This window comes from Manacus candei, unplaced genomic scaffold (genome assembly GCF_025592945.1).
Source record: "Manacus candei isolate 608988 ecotype Guabito, Panama unplaced genomic scaffold, ASM2559294v1 h1tg000153l, whole genome shotgun sequence".
Classification (NCBI taxonomy): domain Eukaryota; kingdom Metazoa; phylum Chordata; class Aves; order Passeriformes; family Pipridae; genus Manacus; species Manacus candei.
The window spans coordinates 1,521,200-1,548,716 of NW_026138201.1; the positions used below are offsets into that span (position 1 = coordinate 1,521,200).

The window sequence follows — 27,517 nt, forward strand, 5'->3', positions numbered from 1 at the left end:
GGCAAGCAATTTCTTTAATAGCAGGGAATAACAGCACTTGATTCAAATCATCCCCACCTAGTATTTTCCATCTTCCAAGGGCTAAATGAGCACTAGATAATTAATCACTGTTCTATCCACACCCCAAACTTGCCAGTGGTATCCTGAGGAACCAGGGGAGAAGCAAACACCTCGCAGAGGATGTGCTGCTGGCCAAGGATTTGTCATCTGCTCCTGCTCTTTGTGCTCAGTGTCAATGAGTCCCGGGCCACAGATGAAAGCAGATAACTACCAGCTCTCATAACTCAACAGTTCCTTGAGAGGCTGTGACAGGGCTGTTGGAGAGGCGAGTTTTTCACTGACCTTATTACAGGCATCTCTCGAGCAGTGACGTTGGACCACTTCAAACAGGCTCAGGGATCAGAACCAGAGCTCCTGGTTTTCCAGCTGGTGGGAGGATGCTGTTGTTGCCCACACGTGGGACCAGCCGCTCGCGCAGACCCGGGCACGGCTCAGCAGTTTGTGCTGAGCTCCACGGCATCAGAACACATTCTAGAAATTACAGTGCCTCCGTGCTGCAGCAGCAGAACCTCCAGTCCTCCCTTTAAACACCAGCTTTTTGGGTTGCATTTGTGGTTTATTACCAAACACACATACAAGAGTGATACTTTAAAGGATCATAAAGAAGCAGGTCGAACGGTCAGCAGGCACAAGTGATCAAACCTCCAGCTCTGGACCCATCCACCTTGTTGCAGTTTACATCCATTGCAGTATTTAACTCTATTGTTGAAAGAGGAAATACTATTTTTAGCCACTACCTATCACTTTTGTTCTGAAATTAGGTGCCACATTGAGTTCTGTTACTGATCATGCATTTTTTTCATATGCATTTACAGAGCTGTTCATTAATCCTGATGGCTTCTATATTGAAAAAAAAATTAAAGCAATTTTACTGGCATGCTTTATTGCAGCTAGAATTTACAACTATAATTCTATCTGTTGTAAAAATTAAAAGGAAATACCTCCAGAATGGAAGTGGCAGGAGGTCTGACTGCAACCCAAGGCTCAGAGTTTTTTAAGTGCTCAGGGCTTGATCTTAAGCACTGAAGATTCAGACCTTGGGTTACACAGATATGTCTCCCTTACTGTCCCCCAAAGCACTCTGGATATAAGACTTTGAAAACTGAAAAGAAAGGCCTGAAAATCCAGCAATTTTCTCTGGAGTGTTTGAAACCTGGCTCTGTCTCGGGTGATGAGCAAGTACTTCTGGAAACTCCTCTTACACTGTCTGCTCTGTAATGTCTTTCTTACTGTGCATCCAATGGGAATGTGTCTTAATTCCATATTCCTTCCAGAGTCTTCCCCTAATTAGATTACCGATGAGAAAGGATGAAGTATTAAGTCATTCAATCAATGGTGTATGCTATAAATATGAAACCCCTGTCCATATGTGTTCCATAGTAAGTCCCATATTACTTGCCTATCCCAGAAGAATCAAGAGTATTCACCTGACTCCCAGAACAAAGTTTTCCGTCCACTTTGGCTACAGAAGTTACAAAGAACAGTTTTGCCAGGCAGCACCACAACTCCACATCCAACTCTGCACTAGATGCCAGGTGGGTCCATTATCCTACAGCTCTCCTATACTGAACTACTTACTTTATTCAAGTGGTAAGAAAGCTGCCCAATCACCACCTAATAGTCGTCTTTTCCCTAAAAGCTAATAGGTGCGTGAGACAGAACAAATTACAAGTATTTATTTTAAATGAAGCACCGACATTTAGCTTTAGACCTGTCTTTCCATTATTCATCAACGTGTTAGTAAACACATTGTTTCCTGCAATTTACCGTGAGATGCCTACAAGTACACTGCCTGGAAACGATGAACATCAGAAGAGCTAAATCATTTCCTCGAACCTTTCTCTAAGGCTCTTGTGGCTTTTACAATATCAAAACACTGGCACACATCCACTTTAATGTATTCCTGAAGAATACGAAGACGCCGGACCTTTACCAACGATCGCTTACGAGCTGCCAAAATTAACAGGGACCGCACACACGCACACACAGAGAGAGGGACAAGCCCATCTCCTGCAGGAGCTGTCGGAGATCGTGCACTCCAGGGTGGAAACATGCAAAATCATCCTGCAAAAACCATCTCGCTCAGGCACAGAGGTCTTACTTGCGCGAACAAGGCTTACAGCTCCCAGCCCCCGGGAATCACATCGGGAGCCAACTCCAGCTACCTGAGATCGCTATTTCAGACTGGAAGAGAAGGAGAGCAGCGTCTGCACAAACACCGACTGAATATTCACGCAGGGAGCAGAACCTGCGCGCCCGAGCTCCAGCATCCCCGGGGACCACGGGAGCGCTGCCAGGGCTGCGCTCCGCCGCCGCGAACAAAGCCGGAGCCCCCTGAGCCCACCCCGACCACCGGGAGGTCCCCGGGGCCGCTCCCCGAGCCCGTGCCCGGCGGGGAGGGGCACAGGGTCAGCCCCTCTTTGCCTCCCCCAGCTGTGCGGGGCTCGCAGAGCCGGCGGTGCCATCGCCCGCTTCCCCCCGAGCCCCACTCACCGCGCACGACCCCGGGCAGCGCCGCCGGGGCAGGAGCCGGAGCGCCCTCCTGACGGCCCGGGAGGGTGCGGGGGCCGCCGGGGGCCCTGCCCTGCCCTGCCCTGCCGAGCCGTGTCCCCGGGCCGGGAGCGCTGCTCGGGGCTCCGGCGATGCTGAGCGCGGCAGCCGCGCCGGCGGGGCGGGGACGGGCGGGCCGGGGACGCCCCCGCCGCCGGGAGGGGCACGGGGAGGGACCCGCCGATACAGCAGCACCGCAGACATCCCCAATCTGCCCGGCCCCGCCCGGCACGGCACGCCCGGGCACCCGCGGCCGGCAGCGGGGGCTGTGCCCGGCCCGGCATTGTCGGGGAGCCCCGGCTTGTCACAGAATCACGGGATGTGCTGAGCTGGAAGGGACCCACAAGGTTCATCGAGTCCAACTCCTGGCCCTGCACAGGACCAGCCCCAGGAATCACATCCTGTGCCCCAGAGGATCATCCAAACCCTCCTGGAGCTCTGGCAGCCTTGGGGCTGTGCCCACTGCCCTGGGGAGCCTGGGCAGTGCCAACCAGCCTCTGGGGGAAGAACCTTTGCCTGAGATCCACCCTGAGCCTGCCCTGACACAGCTCCAGCCATTCCCTGGGTGCTGTCCCTGGTCCCCCCAGAGCAGAGCTCAGTCCCTGCCCCTCCTCTGCCCCTGCCCAGGAATTGGAACTGCACTGAGGTCTCCCCTCAGTCTCCTCTGCTCCAGCTGAACACACCATACAGCTCCTCATACTCCTCACACAGCTTCCCTCACCACCTTCATTGCCCTCCTTTGGGCACTCTCTAATAGTTTGATAATATCTTTCTTACAGCCCAGCTGAGGGGCCCTTTCCCTGCTGCAGCCAGGGAAACAAGGGAGGAGCGGGCAGGCAGCCACACACACACGTCATGCCTACCAGGAAGGTGCAGGTGGAGCAGGAGCACATCCACACAAAGGTCCAGCAAAGGTGGTGTGACTCAAGGAGACACGTTGCTGCTCCAGCTGCTCCAGTGCCAGAGGAGCTGGAAGGCCACTGGGAAGCATCACCCCTTCTTCTGTCAGCACATGGACCTGTGTGTGGGGAGATCCACAGCAAAAACTTGTGCTTTTGCCAGAGCTGTAGTTCATAGATTTGCTCTGATTTACGGGATTTTAAGTACACCCCACAGGGATTCAAACCAAAGGAAGCTTTACACAAATCAGTTCCACCTCGAGTTCCAGCCACATCAAATCATAGCTCGGTTGGGGTATCTGGCAGGCACATTGCTTTGGTTTCCCACCTGCCTGAGGGAGTGACAGTGCCAAGAAAGCTCAAATGTTTGGTGTTAATGACACAATTTCATGTCACAGTGCCATAGGCTTCAACACATGGAGTCTCCTGATCTCAGAAGGGGCTGCCTGTGCTTCACAGCCTTCCCCTTCCAGAGGAAGCTGGACATCAGTGACATACTATAATGACTTGATCTAGTTTATGTTCAAACTATAATGACTTTGAATTGGTGGCACTGGTGAAGGAATGAAGAGGAGATGAAGAGAAGTAAGGATTCTACAAAGGAGTCCTCCTTGGCAGCCTTCAGGTGAAATAATTGCTGTTGAAGTGCAACAAAGTGCCCTGGTGTCTTATTTTCTGACTGCAAAGAGAACAGCAGCAGTGTGTGAGTTGTCACTGGGTCATTGTCATACCTGCTGAATTCATGGTGCCTTTTGTGATTAAATGGTGAAACCACCAAGTTCGTGACTAAGTAGGCCAAGAGTCATGTAGCCTATAAAGATATAATCCAGCATTAAAAAAGCCACGATTTTTCATCAGCTTCACTGACCCAGAAATCTGGAGAACACAAGTTTGCCCTTCTAGTCTTTGTGGAGGAATGAAAGGAATGTCCCTGACTGCCCTTGTCCCTGAATGCAAAGAAGAGTTAATCTTAGAATCAGGGAGCAGTTTCTTCTCCAGATCTGGCATTTTTTTTCCAACAGTAGGTCCAGAGGACAAACTAAAGCCCTTGGAAGAGACATTTTCATCACTGTTTTCTTTTAAGTTGTGTCTGTTTTAAAAATCTAAACCAAATGATTAAAACACAATTATGTAACACGCAAAGGAACCTGAGTTGAGTCTTTGATCCACAAGTGTTACAGAATCACTATTGAGAGAGGCTTTTTTTAGTAGGAACTGGTATCTGAATTTGTCATCACAAGCCTCAAATACATTCATTTGTTTATTCAACAAAGCAGAGATGTGCAGGTTACATTCTCTCTGGAAGTTTTCCAAAAGCTTTGCTTTAAAAACTACAAAAAAAGCATAAAAATGAGAGAAATTGGTACTTCCAATTAATTCTAATGCTGACTACCAGGATCATAGCCACAGCTGAATGAGCAACCTCTCTGCACCTCTCCACAGCCCAGCTGGCTTCCATCAGAACTAGCATGGAAAACAAAACTTCTCTTAGGAACCTCTTGCAGGATCAGAGCCTCATTTTCCAGGATTAATTTGCACATTATGCTGGGTAAGTGAAATATCACCCCACTACAGTACCTTGCTGTGAGAAATATTTAGTTAAGCTAAGTTTTCACAACAGCACAAAACTCCACAGGATTCAAATTAATCCTGGTGCCAGATGGAGTCACATCAGTCAGAATAATTTGCTAACAGCCAGAGGAATCCAGTGGCATCAGAAAAAGACTCACGTCTTCTGCTCGGATCTGATCCTGAGTGGCACAGTAAAGGCTGAGGTGAGCAGTGAGAGCACCTCCAGAAGTTGTGCTCAGCCAGGCTGCCAAGCTCCAAGGCAGCTCTGCAAGAAACCTGGTCCTCCACGTGTTGTTGGAGACCCTGGTGCTCACACTCTCAGGCTGCCAAAGCAATAGGAGACTGGTAAAATTAGTTTTCAGCAAATATTTCCTGGTGCCTGATAAGCTGAACTGGCACATTTTTCAGATGTCTCAGCTGTGGCAGCAGAAAGAATACGTAGGGCTTTGGGAAAGGTAAGGTGATAGATATGAGTGCTTTTTTGTGTGTCCTCAGCAGTTCACAGCTACCAAATCAAGGCAAACCTCCGGCCTCCTGAAGTAAAAACTGCACGACAAAGTTGTGGATGGAAGGAAATTCGCCCCAGAACAAGCACAGGAAACCACAGAGCGGCAGAAAGGATGAGTTCATGGGAAAAGGTTGATGTCCTGATAGCGGGTAAAGGCTGTGGAAAACTCCCAGCACTCCCTGCCAGAGTGTCCTCTGTGAGCCACAGCACGGCCACTCCAGGCAGCCTCATTCCACAGACATTACTGCAGGCACACATGTCCCTCCATCTGCAAGAACAGGAACTCACAACCAGTCCTTTTTCTAAACAATGAAGGGACAAGAGCAGAGACAGCTCAGTTTTCACCAGCTGGTTAAAATTAACAGGAGGCTGGATTTACTTTGCTGGGCTTGTGTGCACACTTGTTTTACACATCCCTGCTGCTCCATGTCCCCAAGTGGCACCAGGGGCTCTTGGCAGAGGAGCTGAGGATGGGAAGCTCAGGGGAAGTGAAGAGGAACCACAATCACACCATTTTAAACAGGGTTTGTGCTACAAAGGCACAGTTGCAGACAGTGGAAAAGGAAACCCACCTGGGAAGCCAAGTGATTAAATAACTTCCTCAACTGTAGCACAGCTGAGATAAAGACCTCTAACTTCTGGTTCTTAGTGGAGCTGTAGGTCTTTGGCTTCCTTCATAACCTGAGTGGCTTACAAGTGGGATGCTCATCTCAGGCTTCTTCCCTCCTCTATCCACAAAGTAATTAGCTCCTATTTAACTTATCATGGGAAGCCTTTTCTTTATTGTTTCTTGGCTGGTGAAATTGTTCACTGTAGATGTCTTTTCATCTGAAAAGGAAAGATCTTCTCTAATTAAAGATGCCCTCAGGCAACTGTATCTTACTACTTCTTTTTTTTATGAGCTGTTGGTTTTAGCTATCAGCCTTAGATAATACAAGTGTTTAGGAACAGAGTGGAAATCTTGATTTGCAACAGAAGGGGTAATAATTTGTTTTTCTGTAATGTCTTTTATCCAAGAATACCAAATGCTTCACTAATGTTAATTAATTGGCTCTCTCAAAGCATCCAGTTGAGATGCTGATAACTATTTGGCAAAATGGGTAAAACACCAAAATACACCTAAGGGCACTTACAACAGGAGAGGTGTAAAAGCAGGTATGAGCTGATGAAGGGCACGTAGCAAATCAGGGAAGTACCATCTCATGTTGCTTCTCAGAGGTCCCAGAACTTTCCAGCCTCAGGATATCTCCAAGTGTTCTGATGAGTTACATGGAAGTACAGCAGGAGATGATCCTTCCTCCTGTGTTCATCTTCTCTTGTGAACTAACCAGGGCTGGGTAATTTTCAAATATCAGAAACCCAGGCTGAGACTTTTCACGCAGATCAGGGAATTGGGTTATAGGACTTCTCTGGCCATCCTTTCCTAGATTTTGGGTGATGAATCAATTGGGACTGCTGTTTGCCTTGCTACTTAGTGGTTGCCACACTCCATGCCAGGGCTGGCTGCATTTCCCCAATTGCAAAAGGGATCCTTGCACCTCATATGATTAAAAGTTGAAGTGCTAATGGTCTTTGTCAAGATGAGATGTCTCTGGCTAAAGAGCCCACACATATAATTTGCAGGGATTTCAGCTTTTTACAAAAATATTTTCATTTTGATATTTTTCAGTTTATATTTTCTGATTTGTTTCTATAAACAGTTTGTTTATTACACTGCTGAGTTTATTACATACTCTCTTCCTTGAGAGAGTCTCTTTCTTTTTAAAGTACAGTTTTTAATACCCTGAAGATCAAACTCACAGCAGCCCTATATAATAGATTTTAAGTGTTAATAGCAGCACATTAGTAATGCTGTAGGGAATAATATCTTCCTCAATATCCATACATGGAAATGACTTTAATAAATAACATTATGACTCTGATGCTGGACTAAAAGTAATAAAGTTATAAATTCACATATTTGCTCCCTTATACCCACTGTTGCAACAGCTCTTCAAAAAAAAACTACCATAAAGAGATTTGAAATTTCTGTAAGATTCCAACAGTGTATCCTATTTGTCTTTGCACAGCCACTGCTGTTTCCCAATAAAAAAATAAAAGTGTTTGATCTCTCTTCATGTATCCAGATACTTTACTTGCCCGATGACTGGCTGCCCAGGACTGTTTAGACCACTCCACCTCACTTATTCTTTGGCTAACACTTGTTTGCAGCAGCACCTGCAGCTCACCTTTCTCCAACAGCAGATACAGATCAACTCAAATCTTATATATTTGAGGGTTAGAAGCTCTCCGAGTTTAAGCTGCTGGCCCTCTACTGCCCACAAAAAGCAGTGAGGCATCAGTACAGACACCTTTGAACAGTTCACCGTGAGGGAGAGGAGCAGTAAAGGCAGACTGAGAAAATTCCAGCTGCTCCCGAGCATCACCTCTCTCAGGGAATGGCTGAAGAGTCTGGGATTTGTACAAAGCAATGTCAGCAGGTAGCTCAACATTTAGGCAGCATCCAAAGTCTGCAAGTTTTCTACTTTCAAGAGGTTTAGTGGTGCATCCATGTGGATAAGTACATATATAGATAGTTACGTGGCATTCCTGCCTAAAGGACAGTTTTGCTGCCATGAGCAAAACATGCTGCCTGATCAAACACCAGGACACTGGCAAAGAACAGCTCTGTGTGAGAGAAATAACCTCAGTCAGGGAGCAGTGTACAGTTGTTAAGGACTTTTTCTTGCTTATACCTTGAAGAGAGTCAGTTCAAGGACGTTTAAAAGAGAAAAACATTTATCAGCACAGAAAAATGCCCGAGCTCTGCAAACAGCTGGAGGAAAGGCCCGTGTGCCTCAGGAACACTGCCTATGCCACTCAGTTCCTTTGGAAAAGTCCTGTGCTGCAGGCTGTCCATCATCAGGCACCCAAAGCACACAAGCCTGCAGGTGTAATAACCCTTCCTGCTTTCATCCAAACCAAGTTTTTCAACCTCCTTTTGCTGCTGAACAAAACCCCAAACTGGAACACGCCGAAAAATGAGGTGGAAAAGCACACTGAGAGCAACAGCCAAGGATGGGTGGGGTGGGTGGAAGCAGTTTTAGGGCATTTGCTGGCTCCCAACTCCTCCAGCAGTGGAAAATCTGCGTGTTCTCCTCAGGAATACATTGTCCCTGCCACTGAAGGAGCACAACCTGCCCTTCACACCAAATCAAGGTGTGCTCCAAGGAATATTTAGAGCTCCCCCACCCCCCATGCTAGAGATGTTATCTGTGCCATGTGCTGCTCTAATAAATACCTTTGTTTAATGAATAATATGTAGGGGAAGATTCCATGATGTAGAAGACTGGTTAGACCAGCTGCAAACCCACTGAAGGGTTTCAAAGTGATATTGTATAACATTTTTTCAAGCTCAGCTGTGTACCCTTAATGCCTTTTTTTTTTTGCTTGTGGGAAGTACCTACTTCCCTTTTACTGTGCTTCTTTCTCACGTGGACAGGGGGGATTTAATGGACACCAGCACGTTTGTGAACACTGGGTAGAAAACACTCCCCCTCCTTCTCCCCAAGCAATAGGGATGGAAAAGCACCTTATATTCGTGGGGATCTAATGATTCAGTCCCAGGATTTTCTGTGGAGTCTGGTAACGTGAGAACAAGGTGTCATTTACTACTACAACTGATTCAGTGGGCTCAGATTGCTAATTCATTTTATGAAAACCACAGGACCATGTGATGGGATCCCAGACTAGCCCAGACCTTGATACAGATCTATTGACTTTTTCTTTCACAGGGAGCTCCTCAAAGACAACCTAAAAGGCATTCAAATTTGGGAAAAGCCAGTCTTTATTACACCAAAAACCTGATTTGTTGCCTTTTTAGCTCAGAAGACGCCAAAGTGACCAGGAGTCACTTGGACAGAGGACTTATTTCAAAGGTTTATGAACAAATCTCCCCCTGCACATTGTATCCAAGCAAGGCAGACTCTCAAGCTTTATTTGGGAGTTTTTTTTGGTGGGTTGCAACAATGCACACTCAGCTCTAAGACATTTTCTCTCCCATCAGCAGAGCCCTTTGGTGTCCTCCCTGTGCTCAAGCTGCTGCCTCGCTGCTGCTTCCTCTGATCCACCCCAGAAGCCAAATCTCTCTTTCCCTTGGGCACATTCAGTTGCTCCCTAAGGGAAGGAGCATCCCCCCTCCTTCCAGAGAGCTCTTCACCCAGCTACTCTCTCCTCACAGGGGGAGAATCCGCAGAGCCAAGCAGATGCCATGTCACAGAGAGCTGTCACTGTTATCAGCAGATGGCAATTAATATCTGTCACTCTGATCACCAGGTGACACAACTTCACTTCCCAGCCTTTGCAGGTGCCCCAGCACAAGGTCCTGCTCCCAGGACCAGCCCCAAGAAACTGCCTTTCCAGCCCCATTAACACACACAGGCAGGCAGGAGGGGTGCAGGGCAGGAACAACTGCTATGCTGCAGATGGAGATAAGAAGAGAGGACATCACCAGATCCTCCCACAAGCTAGACTTTGTCAATCTGAAGGGGAACTTTCAGCATCCCAAACTTGGAAAGAGGACATTTCTAAAGAAAGCCACTTGCTCTGACAGTATTTTGGGGGTGGTGGGTGTGAGATTCACAGTGTTGAGACATTGAATTTGTCAAAAGATTGGGAAGATGCTCTAGCCAAGAAGCCCCAACAAATATCTGTAGGGAACAGACTCCTCGTCAGGTCTGATGGAAGCTTTCAGAGGAGTCAGCTTTAAAAGGGTATCACCATATCTGCTGCCAGCAAATGTTCTGGGAGAGTGATGGAAAACTAAAATACATGTATTTGGAAGTAAAGGAACACAAGAATTACTCTATTAGATCTTATTTTCTGTCACATTGGGCATCAGAGAAGGCTGCAGGATCACACAGGAGGCTGCATAAATGTATGGGCAGTCATTGTGTGTGTGCTGTGCATGCCAAAACCATTGTCAGCAACAGCCTGGTGACTGAAGGAGTAAAGAACAGGCTCTTCCTTGTTCTGCTAGCAATTCAAGATATTAGTACTTCAGAGCACATTTTTTTCCCCCAAAACTACTTTTATTTAACCTGTGCCTGAGGAAATAATTCCCACCCAGGCATCTACATCTCAGCTGCACTGTGGAGATTTCTGGAGCACCACCAGGACAACTGCAAAGTGGGTAGAAGCTGTTCCCCAGCCCCAAATGGCCACTGCAAGGTAAAGGCTGTAGATTCTTGCAGGCAAAACTCTTCACACCATGGGACCACCCCCACACAATTTATTCCTCCTGCACTAGCACGTTTTTAATGCAGGCAGTAAAACTCCTAATCCTGCCAAAGTGCTGTCACCTTCTGCCTCTGGGTCCATTTAATCCATTGTTCCTCCTGGGGCTGTGCAGCTTTCCCACTGTGGTCATATTTTTAAGGATGCATTTAGCTGTGTGCAGCCCCAGAGCAAAAAAAAAACCCCTATGACTGAATGAAGACCACCCATGGCAGGAATTGGGCACACCCAGAACTCAGAGGGGGGCTGAAATGGGGGGCTCTTGTGAGTTCCACCCACCTTGCTCCTCCAGCATTTTCACCCAACAACACTAAATGAATTAAGAAAGCATCTGGGAAAAAACCCAACTCAGCAGTGCACAACCTCACTGCAGAAAATTATTCCTCACTCAGCAGAAAAGAAGAGGAAAGTGAGTAAAACAATGCGAATGATTTATATCATTCCACTTAAGCAGCTTCTCGAAGGGCGGTGTGTGGGCACGCCACAATTATTCATTTTTTAACTGTATCTCACTACTGGTATGAAGTGGATTCTGTGAACTGGCTGGCTCAGGCACTGCAGGGCTGAACCTGCTGGCCCTGACACCCTCCCCAAAGTTAAACTCAGGACATCTCCCCGTTAAACTGTGCGTCGTTTGCACAATATAAAGTTATCACTGCCTTGCCCACAACTGGAGCAATGAGCTGTGGGAATCCTGTGTGCAGAACCACTCAAAACAGCCAAATTCAGCTTTTTATACCAGGTGGCCATAAGACAGGAAAAAGCAGGTGAAGTTTGTGCTTTCAGAACTCCCTCCACCTGCCACACACCTACAAAGGGGGCAACGCTGTGGAAGAACAAAAGACCACAGCCTTGAGAAGATCTTTTTCTGAAACTTGCCATATATTTGTTAAATCACACTGGTATGTCTAAGCACACACATGTGCAAGCACGTGGACCCAGAGGGCTCAGTTCTCAGAGCATACACCACTTTTAGCCCATTTTCACTCTAAAACCATACAAAGCCCCTTCTGACACAATGTTTTATGGCCCCAATGTAGACGAAAGTTCTCTTTCTTTTCCTGAACTAAGGCAGTAGATCACAACACGTGTTATGTGAAGGGTGGTGGATATTTAATTGCCCTCCATCCAATCTTGCACATCACTCATGGGTGTCTCTGCTCCATCATCTGGACCGTGTGCAAGCACCCTCTAATGAGCCCCTCTGCTAACACTGAGCAGTTTTCAAGCCTACATGAAAGAACTGATGATAATCTTAGATTTTTTGCTTGAGCTTTAACTGATGTTTTGCTTAATTAGAGCATTCTTTCGGTTTTGAATTTATCTTTTTTCCAAACGTCAAAGCTGCGTTGCTTCAAAGGATCATTTCAGTCGCCCCTGCAGGAGGAGAGAAAATTGCTCAGAGAGATTAAAGAGAGTGTGAGAGAGGGAGGTGCAGACAGACAGACAGAGCACAGAGCAAAATATCTGACTGATCCTACTCCCACCACAGTGACTCTGCACAGAAAACAGAGATCAAATACAATTTCTGCATCTAGGACACACTCATGACAACACACCAGAATAGGAAATGCGACTTCTGTGACATTTTCAAGAGGTTTTGGGTGAAGCTCCTCTACTTCAATAAGATCATGGCAATTCTGTACTCCAGGTATCATACTGCTGATACTCATTCCAGCTCAGGAGAGCTCCAAAAACAGCCAATTTTAATTCTTCATTCTCTACTCCTTTCTTCTTTCTCCCAGCAGTTTAACTTAAACAAGCCTTAAAACCCCAACACCTCATTTTTCAAATACACACCACGTGATGTGTCAAAGCTTTAGGATAGAAATGTATTATTTGACATATTTCCAATGTTCTCGTGCTCTGCAGTTGCTTCAGTGGGTTTCTGTTGTAGGTCACACTGACAGACAGAAAAACATGCCCGTGTAGAAGAATCCAGAAGGATGAAGCCCAGCTGCATCGTTGTGAACATGTCTAAAAATCAGTCTTGCTTCAGCCTAGGCTGCAGTGAGGTCTCTCTATATTTTAACAGCCAAGGAGGTGGACTTGATGCCTCAAAGAGTTTATAAACACAGAATCACTGACTGCAGTGGGCCCCTGCATGGAAATAGGAATGCCTTGGCTCAGCACTGCCCCATGCCATGCACAGGTATCCAGAGGGGAAAACTCACACCAGCTTCTCCAGGCTTTCCTATTTGGAGTAATGCTTGTGCTGCCTGTGCAGCTACTGAATAACAGAGGCTGCATTTCCTGCTGGGGGAAGGGATAATTCAAAGCACTGAGGTTTAGTGCCAAAAGCAGCTGATTTGATTAGCCTTTCCCAAAAATATTCCGCTCAAGTGCTGCGAAGGACCATTTTAAGGCACTAAATAGACACAGACAGCTCCAAGTTCTTGGAGGAAAAGCCTACCCACTTCTAAAAATGTCCTCAGAAAAACATACCTGCGTTGTAGGACGCAAGTAAGTCTAAGAACCATGGATATTTCTAACCTGAGTCTGGTGTTTTCCAAATACCCAGCCCCCAGGAAAAGACAAATACAATGGCAAAAATGAAAAGGTTCAAAGATCATTGTCTCTCAACTTCCCTTCTTCCCAGTTACAAGGCAGCAGTTCATCCCAGACCACGTTTCAAAGCAGCCAAAATAAGGTACGAGGATAAAATGGGTGACTTGAGGACTGGGAAGCCTGCCCTCATTCCATCACACTGGAGGAGACCTGATGACCAGCTCTTACCAAGCTCCACACAGAACTGACTTGGGAGACCAGATGGATAATTAAACTAATCCCAGAATATTCCGAGCTGGAAGGGACCCACAAGGATCCAGTCCTAGTAGCAAATAGTTCTACAGGATGCAGTGACTGGAAGTAGAGAAAGCTCAGAGCTGGACAACAGACTTCTCTTTCTGAGGTATCACACCACTGAAATGGTGATCTGCTGCACTGGCATCACCTGCCAGCTCCCAGCTCTGCAGTGATCTAAACACACTCCAACCTCAGGCACATGAGTGAGCTGGGTGGTGTTTGGCTTTTGTTTGGCTTACAGTTACTTTTTGGATGGATTATAGGTGTAAACCTGTGGGTGCAGTCACACGGGCACATACCCAGAAATGCCACATGAATCTTGCAGGACTCCTGCTTTTCCTGGCCCTAGCCAAGAAATACATGGTCTAGACAAAGTAATAATCCCCATAACCACCCTTGCCTCATTTCCTTGCTCTCCTGTATTCTTTAGTTTGGACCCAAGGCTCCTACTGAAAGCTTTTCTTTCGACCTTTCATTCTTCCATTTCACCTGAGTATTCCTGGTCCTGCAGCAAGATCACAGGCAAAAGCCTTGACCCAGGGAATTTTTATTTTGTTCAATTTATTGCCTATTAACACACACTGATCATTAATTGAGCTGATTAATTTAAAGGGAAAAAGGAGTGCAAACACTTGAGACGTTGTCTTCTTTCTAAGGGTATTTTAACAGCTGAATGTGCAAGGCCCTCCCTATGGTGTGTCCAATTTGGTATTTTATCAGGGAAACCTGTGCACATCTAGTGAACATTTGAGTTAAACCAAACAGGTTGTTGCAGACAAAGCTCTACAAGGCTACCCAGGCAGTGCAAAAATAGAACAATAACTGGGAGGGGGAGGGAGATAAAAAAGAAAGGAAAAAAAAAAAGAAAGAGAAAACACAGCATGGGAAGGAAGGCTGGGCAGGCAGCCTTGCCCAGTTGAACAGAACAGGGAGTTACAGCCCCATTCAGAAATATTCTTAGGGCAAACAAGAGCCCAACCTTCTCAAGAAGCAACACCTTCAGCTCTTCAGGCAATTCTGGGCACAAGATGAAGACAGGTTCCTGGCTGGGATCCCTGACACTAATCTTTACATCTTTTTGGCCTCAGAAAGAATTGGGTTGGATGTGCAGGATAGGTTTGTTAGTTTTTTTACCCTCTGCCAGTCTGAGGATGTTGTGCTTGTCACAGACTGAAAAAAATTACATGGGAGAAGCTGCTTAGATTATCTAATAGCTGTGAGCTTGAGAAGAGAGGCCTTTTGATCCATTTTGTTGCTGCAAAAACTTAGGCTATTTTGCTTGGCCACGAGACCTGAAGGCATCTGCAGCCAGGGTGGAAATTCTGATGATATTCCAGTGAAATGACCATTGTTTGCTCCATAGTTACCTGCATTTGTGTCTGCTAAGGAAGGAGACAAGTAAACAGTGAGGGCAATGGGCTTCATAACTGATTTTCTAAAACAAGAATAATAAAAACTCCACGTGGCTGAAAACACAAAAGCACCAGAAGAAATACAATGAAGATACTTGTCCTAAAAAAACCCCATGGCTAACAAGGCAGAGACACTTTGCTGCATTTCTTTACTTGGCAGGCACATATGGCAAGTGACATTCCCAAATCTTTGCCACACTTCCTAGTTCTTTACATGTGCCAGGTTTTGCTTTTCCCTCCACTCCCAGGCATTCTGAGGCAGCCCCCTTCCTACCCTGCCTCTTTTTGCAGATTTTGCAGATTTTTGAAGATTTGCAGATGAAAGAAACAGGATGTATTTTTAGGAGACCTACATCACTTCATGCAGGGCTCCTCCAAACCCTCCTCAGTCAATGCTTTCTTCATCTGAGCTGTTTGTCATTAGATTAGGCAAAAAAAAAAAACACCAAAAAACCAAAGAACTGTGATCATGAATGGGAACACTGCCATTGACCTGCTTGCAGAGCTGCACTGGTCATCCCTTGGGATACAGAGCTGACCTGAGGGAATGGTGACTTGTCTGCAGAGAGGCAAGTTTGAGATAAATGAAATCCAGATTGCAACAGAAATACTTGCTGAGACAAAACTCTCAAGAGTTCCAAAAGAAAAGACTGCTTTTTACAACGTGGAGAAAGTTCTGTTCCCTCTTTGGAATGAAATCCTAAACAAAATACATATTTCATACAATGAGCTCTCCAAAAAGAAGTGACATACACTTTACACCACCTTTCCTTTTTTTGTCTACTTGTAGCTTGGACCTAAGATAGTGGTTTTCAGAACACAATTACGAGGAATTAAATAGTTAATTACATTAGCCTCTTGTTAATTTTTTTTCCAATTCCTAGTTTCCTATTCAAGGATTTAGGAGCAACTCATCAGAACAACTGCTTTTAAACCTGCCAATAATGTTAATTTTATTAGTGGCACTTAGAGGTGTAGTTTAATTTGATTCCTCACCTTGTCTCTCCTCTCTTGGCTGTGTCCTCCCACTATTTTCATTGCATCCAGTACAGATTTTTGCAGCCATGGGCTGAATCAGATCAGTTTGCAGAAACAAGAAAAGAAACTTGTTGGCTTTGAGATGAGGGAGGTGATCTCCTGGCAGTGAGGCTACTGATGAGGACAAGGCTGCCCTTCTCATAAATCAGAGAGGGTCCCTTGTGAAGTCACACCCTTGGATAACCAAGGAGGGAATGGAAATTCCGTGGCCTGGGCTCCACATCTCTTTCATCCCTGTGAAAGCAGGAATGCAAATCCCGGGTACAAACCTTGACATCAGCACCCAGTGAACAGAGGGCTGGCAATGTGAACTGCAGAAATGACCTGGGGAGTCCTTCTGAACCACAGAGCCAGTGCTCCACCCTGAAATCAGCTGGTGAAACATCTGGAAGCCATCAGAAAAAAAACCAACAAAGCCAGGAAGGATTACTTGGGAATGCAATGCTTTGGCTGTCAATCTATTTTCAATTATAAACTCCTAAAGACATCTCATATGTCTTGTCCTATTTACAACAGAGCAGTGATGGTGCTATTAGCTTTCAACAGCACCTAAATTATGAGCATGAAATTAAAGCAATGAGCACACTAGGCTGGAATAACAACTGCAATCACCAAGAGGTAAAAGATGAAATAATTGCAGGTGAATTGTCAGGGACAACTCAGAGGGGCAGGCATGTCCCCCATGTGAAATGCCAACTGGTTTCAAAAGGGAGGAGCCATAACACACTGCTGAAGTTGAAAAGGTGAAAAAATATTAAATTAATTGCCTATTTTATTCACAGTAATATTTAACTGCTGAGGAATAGCAGCTCTGATAGGCCTTGCTTTGGCAGGGTGAGAGGGATACCTTTATGCTTATACTGACCAATACACCAATATTCTGAAGGTTTTTGAACTGCAATCTGTGATCAAAACCTGTATTCAGCAGACTGCCACTCTGAGCTACAACACACCCAGAAAAGACACTAATAAAGACCATGGCTTGTAATAAAATATATTAAATACCCTGTTTTGGGTCACAGAAATAATGGTTATAACAAATCCATGTTATTGATGATATAGTTCTGTATCATTCATCTATAAATTGAAATACAGAATTATAGGCCCAGTGCATTTCAGAAGAGTTGCATTAAAAGTGAATTGCTACACCTGTTTTATGAGTGAGCTGCATGCAACATGTGCAGTGAAATATTTTTTCTTTTATTAAAATTCCCTCAACTTTCTAGAAATGCCTTTTTCTCGTCAGACTGATTTTTCTGTCCATTATTGCTGCATCAGGACAGTCTGGAAACTCAGTGAAAATCACAAAGGCACCTTAACAATAGACACCCATATATACCTGATAAATTCCACATGATTGTCTAGTCTGGGACTTGTATTAATTCACTTTGCATTGATTATTGTTGATTTGCTCTGGAAGATTCCCAGCAGCCCAAAGCTAGAGTGCTGAAGAAAGAAAAGAGACTTTATCCACTTTTCTTCCAAGAAAAGGGAAAAAAAAAAAAAAAAGAAAGTGAGCAAAAAGCAAAGCTGGTGACAAGCAGTCATGAATAATTCAATTTTACTGCCTTGGCTGAAACTCAGATGATTTTTGAATGGGTGGTCTGCCTGCATCCCACAGAATGAGTATTCCCAAGACATAGCAAGGTATGAATAGCAAAGCCAGTATGGCTGTGATTGCATCAACTGCTCCAGATTATCACTGACATCCCTCCTGTATCTGCACCCACAAAAGGAGTGAATTCCAGCACTGCTCACCACGAAAACCCTGTGCACCATCTCCAAAGCACACACTCTGAGGGCAGACCTGCTGCATTGCATTTGGACTGGTGACAGGTGCCTGTGAGACCTCACATTCTCATTTTTCCCCTCAGACATTGTGCAGTTTCTGGGTGCTCTCTGAAGGTGGCCAGGCTGTGGATGAAGGTTTTGGAGCTCTCTGTTGAGGCTGTGAGTGTTACACTGTACTGTGTGACTGGAAAATCATTTAGCCCACCTCTTCCAAGGCAGAGAGCAACGTTGTTGGAGGGGAAAGTTTGGCCACGGGGGCAGTAAAACAAAAAGCCAAAACGTTTGGCTCCCTAAACCAAAAGCCAAGTGAGATGCAACATGTGGCTCATGGATGGGCTGTAAGGGATGAGCAGCCTGCTTGGCTCCACTCAGGGGGGAAAGGGAGGAACAGAGAGGCTCAGGAGGTAAAAGTGTTGGCAGTAGGAGCCCTCCTGAGTGAAAGCAGGACTCAGACGAGGGGAGAAGAAAACCTGGCACCAGATTTAGAGTCCTGCAGCCCAGAACAAGTGTGGTTCTGCCTCACCCCTTTGCTCATTTCAGCACAGCTTTACACTTCTCTCCTCCAGCAGTCCCTTTGCTCAGACATTCACAGCGAGCGGTGCCGCGCTCCCGGCATTCCCAGTTGGATGGAGCATCCTGCCTTTCTGACAGTGCCTCCAACAGTCATTGGCACTTCCTCCCAGGAAAAAATGTCTGGAACGAGCGTTTGGCTAGACATCAAATGTGATGTCTGCCATCAGTGGGACAGCACAGAGGCTGCTGTTTTCACTGCTCCCCTTCACTGCCACACAGCGTGCCTGCAGCTGACCTCCACCACACACGTGGTCCCGTGCCTTGCAAAACACAGATGGGTTCCCTTCATCTTCTGCAGTGTCAGCAGCTATTTGGAAGGTAAAAGCGAACAGCAGTGGCACGAGAAAGCAGCCAGGTTTGTAGGGCTTGGTACCCAAGTGTCATTTGTAGCAATAACATTTGTTCTGGCAGAACAGATGGAGAATGGGGGGAATGTTTCTGCGTTGCACCAACATTATTAACAACGTTGGTACTTCATAATTACACAGGGAAATACTGAACCAGAGTGAGCTCTTCTGAGTCACCCGTGCAAGAGTTAGTCAGCAATACTCAGCAGAGCTGGCTGGAGTAGAAGTAGGTGTGGGAAGGGAGCTATCACAGCGAAAACACCTGACAAATTCATCACTCAGGCATTCAGCCCATTTTTTTTTTTCTAAGATGAGACTTGAGAGCATCCTACATTTCCTATCATCTGGCCATGAGTTAACATTTACAGGAGCTGTTGGATCTCACAGTCAAGCCTCATCATGACATAACAACTGCACATAAAGATTGGGAGTATCACATGGACTGGCTCTCCAGAGTCTTTCTCTGTAAAAGCAGGAATTGGTTGCAGAAAGGAATGCAGGCTGGTTAGACCACAGGATTATCAGCTGGAGGGTTTATAGGGGAAAATTAGGAGCTGCATACCCAGTTTGCATTTGCTTCATTGTCCATAAGGTGCCTGGCACTTAACCACCCTTAACACCTTCGACCATTCTTTTCTAGGTAAATGGCTCAAAAACTTGCCACAGTTGCTGTTGAAAGGCTTCCCCTGAAGGAAAGTCAGTTGTGGAAGAAGCTTTGTGAGCTGTACTCTGGGCACACTTAACACAAGGGGTTTTTTCCAGTGCTTTGTTAAAGGCAACAGAGTTTTAAAGCATCACTAATGCAACAGTGGTTCAGGTCTCACCCAGAGGTCTGGGGAAGCTTAAACTGAACATTCCAGTTCTAACAACTGCATGTTTTACTCAAGAGCCAGTCCTAGCTCCTGTGCCCCCAGGGAGACCAAAGAGGTTAATGTACAACACCTAATTCCTCAAGTGCAGCTGTAAACATCCCCAAGATCTCTCCTCTGGGCTGCTGTCGTCAGGTTGTGTCCTTTTCCCAGCCTTACCTGTAGGTACTAATTGCTCTGCAGTCTGGGTGAAGCATTTGGTGTCCAAGGCAGCACTGGTGTGGTGGTGTGAGCTGTTCCTCCTGTGCCACTCGCTCCTTATTCTGCGAGCCCATCTCTCCCAGGAGCAACTGCAGGTCCACAGAGACACAGCAGGTCCCAGGTCAAGCCAGGAAGTCAGTCCATGCCCTGAGATCAAGGGTGGTTGGAGCAGCAGCTGTGGGTCAGCACTTCTCCAACGTGGCTCAAAGGGGAACAAAGGCCTCGAGGGCTCAGCTTAAATTGCACCCATGGGTGTGGGTGGAGGCCCCAGGTGAGGCTGCTCAGGGTCATTGAGGTCTATCACTGACCCCCAGGGCCCTTCCAGAAATCCTCTCCAGGACTGTAAAACTGTAAAGGCTTCTCAGACCTTCCTGTCTTCTTCCAGCTGGAGCTGTGCTCGATTTTGGGCACATGGAGAGGACATAACTTCTCTTTTAGGCTTCAGCTGAGGAGTATTCCTGTTTCTGTCCATCCTACCATCCACAGATATACACACAGCTGTGCTCATGTTTTAGAAGTGATTGGTACTGCTTAGCAATGGAGTAATGTCTGTAACAGAGAGAGGGTGAAATTAAAAACATTCCCTATGTGCTGACACGTAATTCCAAACCAACTGGCTCTTGGATAAGTTTCTTTTTCCCCTGAAATGCTGCAATCTGGTTGCTGCTGCACTTGGAGTACAGGAGCAGCTGGACTGTGCTCGTGGTGGACACATCCTCCAGTTCCAGCACAGTTCCCTGGGTGAGGAGTATCCATTCTCTTTCCCTGAGGGCTGGGGCTCTGTTTCAGATTTAGACCTGCCTCTGTTACCAGAGAGAACAGCACCACTCAAAACATAATGAAGCATTTGCATTTGGAGCACGACCCCCTGTGTCCCCTGTCACAGCTGCCTTCCTAAAGCAGCAGGACAGCCCCTGTCCTTGGTGCATCCCTGTGGGAATGCCTCCATGGTGCCTTCACCAGCTCCAACTCCAGGCTGGCCCTGGGCATGGCAGTTCCCCTCTGCTGTCACTCTCTTTGTACCTAACAAAGCTTTTTGTACCCAACTAATTTGGCCAGAAATCCCTCTGACCACAGAAGTGCTGGTGCTGTCACCAGTGGGAAAGCAGGACTGCAGGTGAGGATTTACACATCCCTCAGGGGAATGTGCCACCAACCCCTAACCTGCCTTCCCAGCCAGCGTGGAAGAGTTGGAAAAGAGCTTAACTCTAGTGCTGACATCCACCAGGGAGGCTTTTTGCTCCCCACATTCTCATACTCTCCCCCCATCTTGCCTCTAGAGAGGACAGAATGAAAGTATGCCCACGAGGCAGTGGTGATGGTGGGAGGAACTGATGCCATTAATTAATTACTATTAATGTGCAAATTATTGGCTAAAGACCTTTTTAAGAGAAAAGCGTTTTATCATTTTATCTCTTCTTCATCTCAATTTTCTGCCTTTTCTTATCAGGAGAGAAGAAAATGTGCAGAAAACCCTGTTTTCTACACCTTTTCCTGGTTTTCTCCCCTTATTTCTTTCCTTTGTTTTAGCAATGTGCAAAGACTGGGAAAGGATACAGGGAGAGACAAAAAGGGTATCAAAGAGGGAATATTAGAAGACAAAAGAGCATTTTGCATGAAAATGTTTGCAAACTGTGACAGACACACGAAATTACTTCCTTTCAAAACCTGTAGGCTGAAAAGGACTTAAAAATCAGCCCGTTTTTTAAATCTTGATTTATTTTTTTTTCCCCTACCGATTTTGTTATCAGTGTTTCCAGGGACACATTTGTGTAATAATGACTTTTCAAATGATAAAATCCTGCAAGGAGCAGCCTGGCCTGAAGCAGAACTTCCCAGAGCACAAGCCAGCAAGGTAGATAAGGTCTTCATTGTGCTCAGGTTCTTATGCTCCCAGCTGTCACTTTTAATAAACACGTCTCAGATCAAGCCTTACAGGGTGTGAAATACAGGAATAGTAAAGGAGGAGAAATAATCACTTGGATACTTTTTGAATATAATCAATACACATGAAATATTGCCTTGTGACAAGTAGAGAAGGGATAAAATGTAGGCAGCTGTATTTTTTTAATAAACTGGTATTAGGGGACATGAAAGCAATGTGAGTTATATTATCATGCAGAGTTGCACCATGAATCCCAAATCTCTATTTCTCCTCATTGCATCAAGGTATTCTCCAAGAATCTTTGACACATTAAGCTTGTTTAAAAGCCCAGAGAGCCTCAAGCAGCATAAATAGAGCTGCCTCCTTGCAATTAATGGGGTTGTGTCAGATTCTACCACAGACTACACGACCTTGATTTTTTTATGAGCTAGTAAAACAGGAAATGGGATTTAAAATAAGTCCAAACAAACAAAAACATGGCTGTGTCTCTTGTTCTGATATATTAAGATGAGCTCATAAAGCTGGATTTATTTTTATAAACCACAGTGTCCCCCCTGGGTTTGATGGTGGAAGTGTTAGGACGTTTGTGGCCTGATTCCTCCCTGTCTCTCCAGGGATCTTGGCAGTAGTGGAGCTGCTGGACATGAAGACTAAAGTGCAGCTTGTTTTCCAGCTGCCAACAGAGAGAAGAGGCCATCAGGATTCTGGTGTCTCTGTGTCTTTTCTCCTCCCTGCCTGGATACCAGGAGCCTGTACCCCATGGGAGTTCCCCCCCTGATGCCTTGGAAATCTGCATTACACACTCCAGAAACGCTGCTGTGTTTGTCAAGGAAGGAAATCCACTGCAAATTGTTGCATGTCCAACAGAAAAATAATCGTGGAAGGCTGTCTAGAAGTGGAAGAAAACCAAACAGTGTTTGAGGAGGTCCTGCAGCAGACAGGGTGGAAAAGTGTCTTCCCTGTGCTGTTAAACTGGGATGTGTTTGTATCAAGGCCCTCTGGAGCAAATAAACTGAAATATGCTGTCTGCAGAACGTGTTGTCATATTCCTGCCTGATGAGGAGCTGCCTTGTGGTTCAGGAGATCCAAACCTTCTGAAGAGACACAAAGTTCCTGTGGTTTGTGCTCCCTAAAGGATCCTCAGGACATTTATGAAGGAGGCAGATGTGAACCAAACCACTGTGGCCCCGATCACTTTGCACTGGATCTCCTCCTGTACCCAAATCCATTAAAGATGTATCTGACAACATTAATTAAAGTTATTAACAACATTTCTGCTGCACACGTGTCATAGTCCTGCTGCTTTTCAGGAGGGGGGAGGGACTGCACAGAGGGCTCTGCACAGATGCACTTTTGGCTGTACTTGTAGCCCCACTGACTTGTCCCAGTTGACACAGGACTATCCATGTGCCTGAGCTCCATGGCCAGTTGGGACATTCCTGCTCCAGGACCTTTCAGGATGAAAGATGTTAAATGGTCTAAAAGAGAGCATGAATTGGTTCCCAAGTTATTACAGGTTGCTGAGCAGGGAGTCTTCCAGGGATAAAGGAATGGAAACTGGGCTCTCCTGAGCTTTGCAAACAAACAAGAAGCCATCCCAAGTGTGGGCAATTCCAAGCTGATCTGCTGAGGAGCTGCACAGTGAGCTTGCCTGACGCTGGCATTGCTGCTGGAAGTGAACTGAACATCTGAAATTTTATGGGAGTGGAAGGAGGAGCCTGAGACCTTTTAATACAGATGGTTGTCATTCACATAGAATTGTATAAAATGCTTTGGAATGAAAGCTAATTGAAGCTAAAGGGAGCAGCAGAAGTAGGAAACAAAAGTATTCAACTCCTTACCAAAAGGATTGCCCTTTTTTTTCTTTTTTTTGCCTCATTTGAGTTCTAATTCAAAGTTTTGTTTAATTACAATTGCTATTCTTAACCCAAATTTCAGACAGCAGTTTAACAGTCATTGAAATGTTGGGTGTATTGTTTGTGCAGGCACAAGCCATGAGAGGCACCACATGAATTCCTCCTGGCACTGAAAAGCAGCTCAGATGCAAAGCAGCCAAAGGCTTTTGGCTGTGACAAAAACTGATGCATGTCATTAGCCAGCTCTGCATTGGACATGTTTTTCCCAGCTGAAGGTGTGCAACCCCCTCCCCCTTTTCCCACAGCAGCTCACTCAGTGCTGATTGCACAGATTTGATTGCTGTGGTGTGGCTTTTGCCAGGTTTGGCTGCAACTTCTTAACTGCTGCCCTGGGTCCCAAAGATCTCGAGGGAAGGTCCCTCAGTCAAGATCTGGGGCTGCTCTTCTTCAGCCTTCAGGTGTGATCCTGGTGCATTCACTGGGGATGCTCAGGTCTTAATCCTCATCATCCTTTGGCCCTGGCTTCATGGTTCTGTCCTAAACAACATATTTCTCCTACTTAGCCCTTTCATTCCTGGAGCTTTGCTTAAACATGGTGTGAGTTCAGACCAGGTGACACATTAGGAAGGCACTTCAACTCAGTTAAATTGGCCCAGTGTCATTCATTTCAGGGTATTTTTATTTACTGGACATTGGAAGTAAATGTATATTTGTCTTATTCAGACTGGAAATATATTAAAGAGTTGGAAAAAAAAAAAAGACAGGAAAAGATTGAGGGTTTGCCACTACTAACACAAAGACAAAAATATTCTTTTTGATGGTAAAGAACATTCACTTTTAGTAACAGAGCAGTCTACAGTAAAACCCATTCTTGTGCTTGCAGACATCTGAACAACTCTTCTTCAAATGCAAAAAGTGCTCCCAGTGCTTGCAGTGCCACTCTTTTCTCTGCACTCCCACGTGTGCCTTGTGATCCGGACAGACAATTTCACACCACTGCTCAGTCATCCTGATTCCAAACAGAACCAACCTGTATTTGCAGACTTATTTGTTCCCTACATTTTCTGTCTGTTTTCCTTTAATTCTAATGCTCTTCCCTCCTCCTCAGGGGAAGGTCTGTCCTTGCACAGCACTGAAGTCAGGTGCATGTTGTCATAACAGCTTCCAGGACACAGGTCTGGCTTGCTGGTACCCAAACAAACTTGCTCTCAGAACACAACAACTAACTATAAGCTAAGAAATCCCAAACCAGTTTTGTTTTCTTGTATAAGTCAGGTACCTGAACAAACCAGATCCTTTCAGTGTTTGCTTCCCCTAAATCTAAAAGTATTTTTCTGGCCAATAAAAGTGACATTTATTTCATACAAAATATTGGCTTCACTACTCCTACTCCAATTGGTGATAATGTCTTTTCAGAGACATTTACTTAATCATAGCTCTTTTAAGTGAATCAACAATGCAGTTGGATAATTACAGTGCAGCAGAGCCAGTTAAATCAGAGCATCTAAAACCAGTACTGCTGAAATCAGAAAACAGCTAGTTTGGAGATACCTCCTATTTCCTAGTCAAAAAAAAGCAAGTGAGAAACCCACAGTTTTGCTGGGCTCAGTGAAAAAGCACCAAACATACTGAAGAAATTAAGGGATTGTATCAGGCAAAACTTCCCACCATCAACATATACAGGAGAGCATCATTCTCTGCCAAAGGAAGTTCTGAAATCTCAAAATGGACTAACTAACCACTGGAAAATCTGCTGTCTTGGTAGATCCTTCCATAGCAAAAGGTTGGCTTAGGAGGTTGAATGATTCGTTTGTATTTCTAAATTGGTTTAACAAACACAAGAGAAAAGAGTTCCTAAGATTTGCTCCTGTAGAGGCTCTGAAATAAGTGGTGTGGTTTTCATCTGTTATTTCTGTACTGGGCCCACTGAAAAGCAAGCACTTAGTTAGGGTTGTACTGTGAATCACAACAAATTTTTACTTTTGGCTTTCAAATTTCAAATTCTGACTTACCCAGGTTTTCAAAAAGTGCTGCTGCTGAGCCAAGCAGCCTTTGAGGCTCCAATCCAACTCCATCTGAAATGGCCACTGTTGTGCAGAGAAAAATGGTGCACCCTAATTGTTGAGGACACTGGGATCAGATGGAAGAACTGGGGATAGATCAGTACTGCTGGAATAACACCTTTCACAACAGTTTTTCTGGAGTAGCCAGCATGACTTCCTCCTTCCCCTCTCCTCTAGATACATCAGGACACCCCCCAGAATTACAGGGCAACCACAAAGCAATCTGATTGCTCTCTGGGAAGTTATGTTTCCTTGAGCCAGGCAGATGAACCTCGTTACAAGCTGCTCATCTCATCTCATCTCATCTCATCTCGTGCTGCTTTCCACATTTCAAGTACTTGCAGCCAAAATGTCCATTAATCAAATTAGAAGTCAAAAAAAGTCTTTGTAGTCCTCAGGCTCTTGAGCTCTCCAAAATCTCTGTTTTGCTGAGTCTGACTGGAATAATATTTTCTTGTACTCTTTGCTTTGTGCAGGACTGCAGGTTGTAAAAAAGGAATACATTTTTTAAGCTAAGAAGAAAACTCCCTGCTCAGAAGAGAAAGGAATTCCAAGTCTTCTCAAGGGGTGGGTTTTTTTTTTTTTCCCCACTGACAGCACTGAGCATTTGATCAGCTCTTTAATTCCTCTGCTATAGTAGTCTGAAAGAAGAGAGGTAGAGCTGCATTTCCCTCCAGGCCTGCTGTGGATTCATGAACTTTTGCTGCTTGGATCCAGGGTCACAGAATTAAGAGAATGCACTGAAACAGTGTAAAACCCTCACACCTGCAAACCTGCTTATGTCTGCTGTTAAAGGAGGGCTGGCATTACATTTTTATCCTTATGACATCATATATTCATAAATAAGAGCTCGACATGGTTCCTTTCTAAAATCAGTGACAAACTGGCCACTAATGCTTTCTAAGTATTAAACACACACTTAGAAAACCTGAAATCCAGGACTCCTGATTATTTTAATGATCGATTCAGGATGCTACACAACTCCAAAAATACCCCTTCCTTCCTATGCTGCATGGAAACAGAAAATGCAAACTCAGTTCCTGCAGATAAGTGGGGCTGGAGCAGTGGAACCCAGCAAACAGGAGCTTGCACAAGGAACAGTGTTCTTGATGCCACAGTGCTGAAATAGAGCACATTTTTGACTTGTGTTAAGTCTTCCCCCCACGACACGCTGAGGAGAAAACCTTCAGTTCCTCTTCTTACATAAAGGTATTCATTGCAGTGGAACTGAAAGTCAAAATTTTAACAACCACAGTAAAATTTGGAGCAAATCACAGGGCCCCTCAGGTCATGAGATCTGGAGAGGCACCCAGATTTTATAAACCAATGCCATTTATTACTCTTGCTATTAGCAGGCAACACGTGGTAGTGAATATTGCAAAATACTCTGTAATTGTGGCTTCCTGCTTTCAGTTCCCTAAAACTGCCTTCAAAGGATCAATGTCACATTAAAAGTTTCTCAAGTTTAAGGAATATTTTATCACTTATATTTGAACTTGTATTTTAGCAAATTACACCCTACAACAGTAGTATTTTCCAAGGTGAAATCATGGCAGCAGAGCAAGTGACAGAATGAACTCTTGGATGTGTTAAACATTAAAAATAGATTCTGCAACTGGCCTTCACTGTAAAGCACTGGCACCAAATTAGAAAAAAGCCAGAAGGACTCTTCAGTGCGTGCCTGGGATTCAGAAATGGCATCACAGAGTACTGCTGAAAGAGAAAAACTCTAACTACATGAAAGACACGAAAGAAATGTTCCAAAAATACTTGTACGTGGCAGAGAAGGCAGAGATGTTTGTTCCTTCAGCCAG

The 27,517-nt window shown here is 45.3% G+C and overlaps 1 protein-coding gene across 3 annotated transcripts in view; it reads right to left on the reverse strand.

The window, feature by feature from the left end:
- The window catches only part of PRR5 (proline rich 5), a 74,802-nt gene extending 72,055 nt beyond the window's left edge, over positions 1–2,747 (reverse strand). The window contains exon 1 of one of the 3 annotated variants that reach the window (XM_051772413.1): positions 2,554–2,747. The gene's annotated coding sequence lies outside the window, so the exon portion shown is untranslated. The remainder of the gene's footprint in view (positions 1–2,553) is intronic. The other 2 variants (XM_051772414.1, XM_051772416.1) reach the window with 2 other exon arrangements.
- Positions 2,748–27,517: the final 24,770 nt, after the last annotated feature.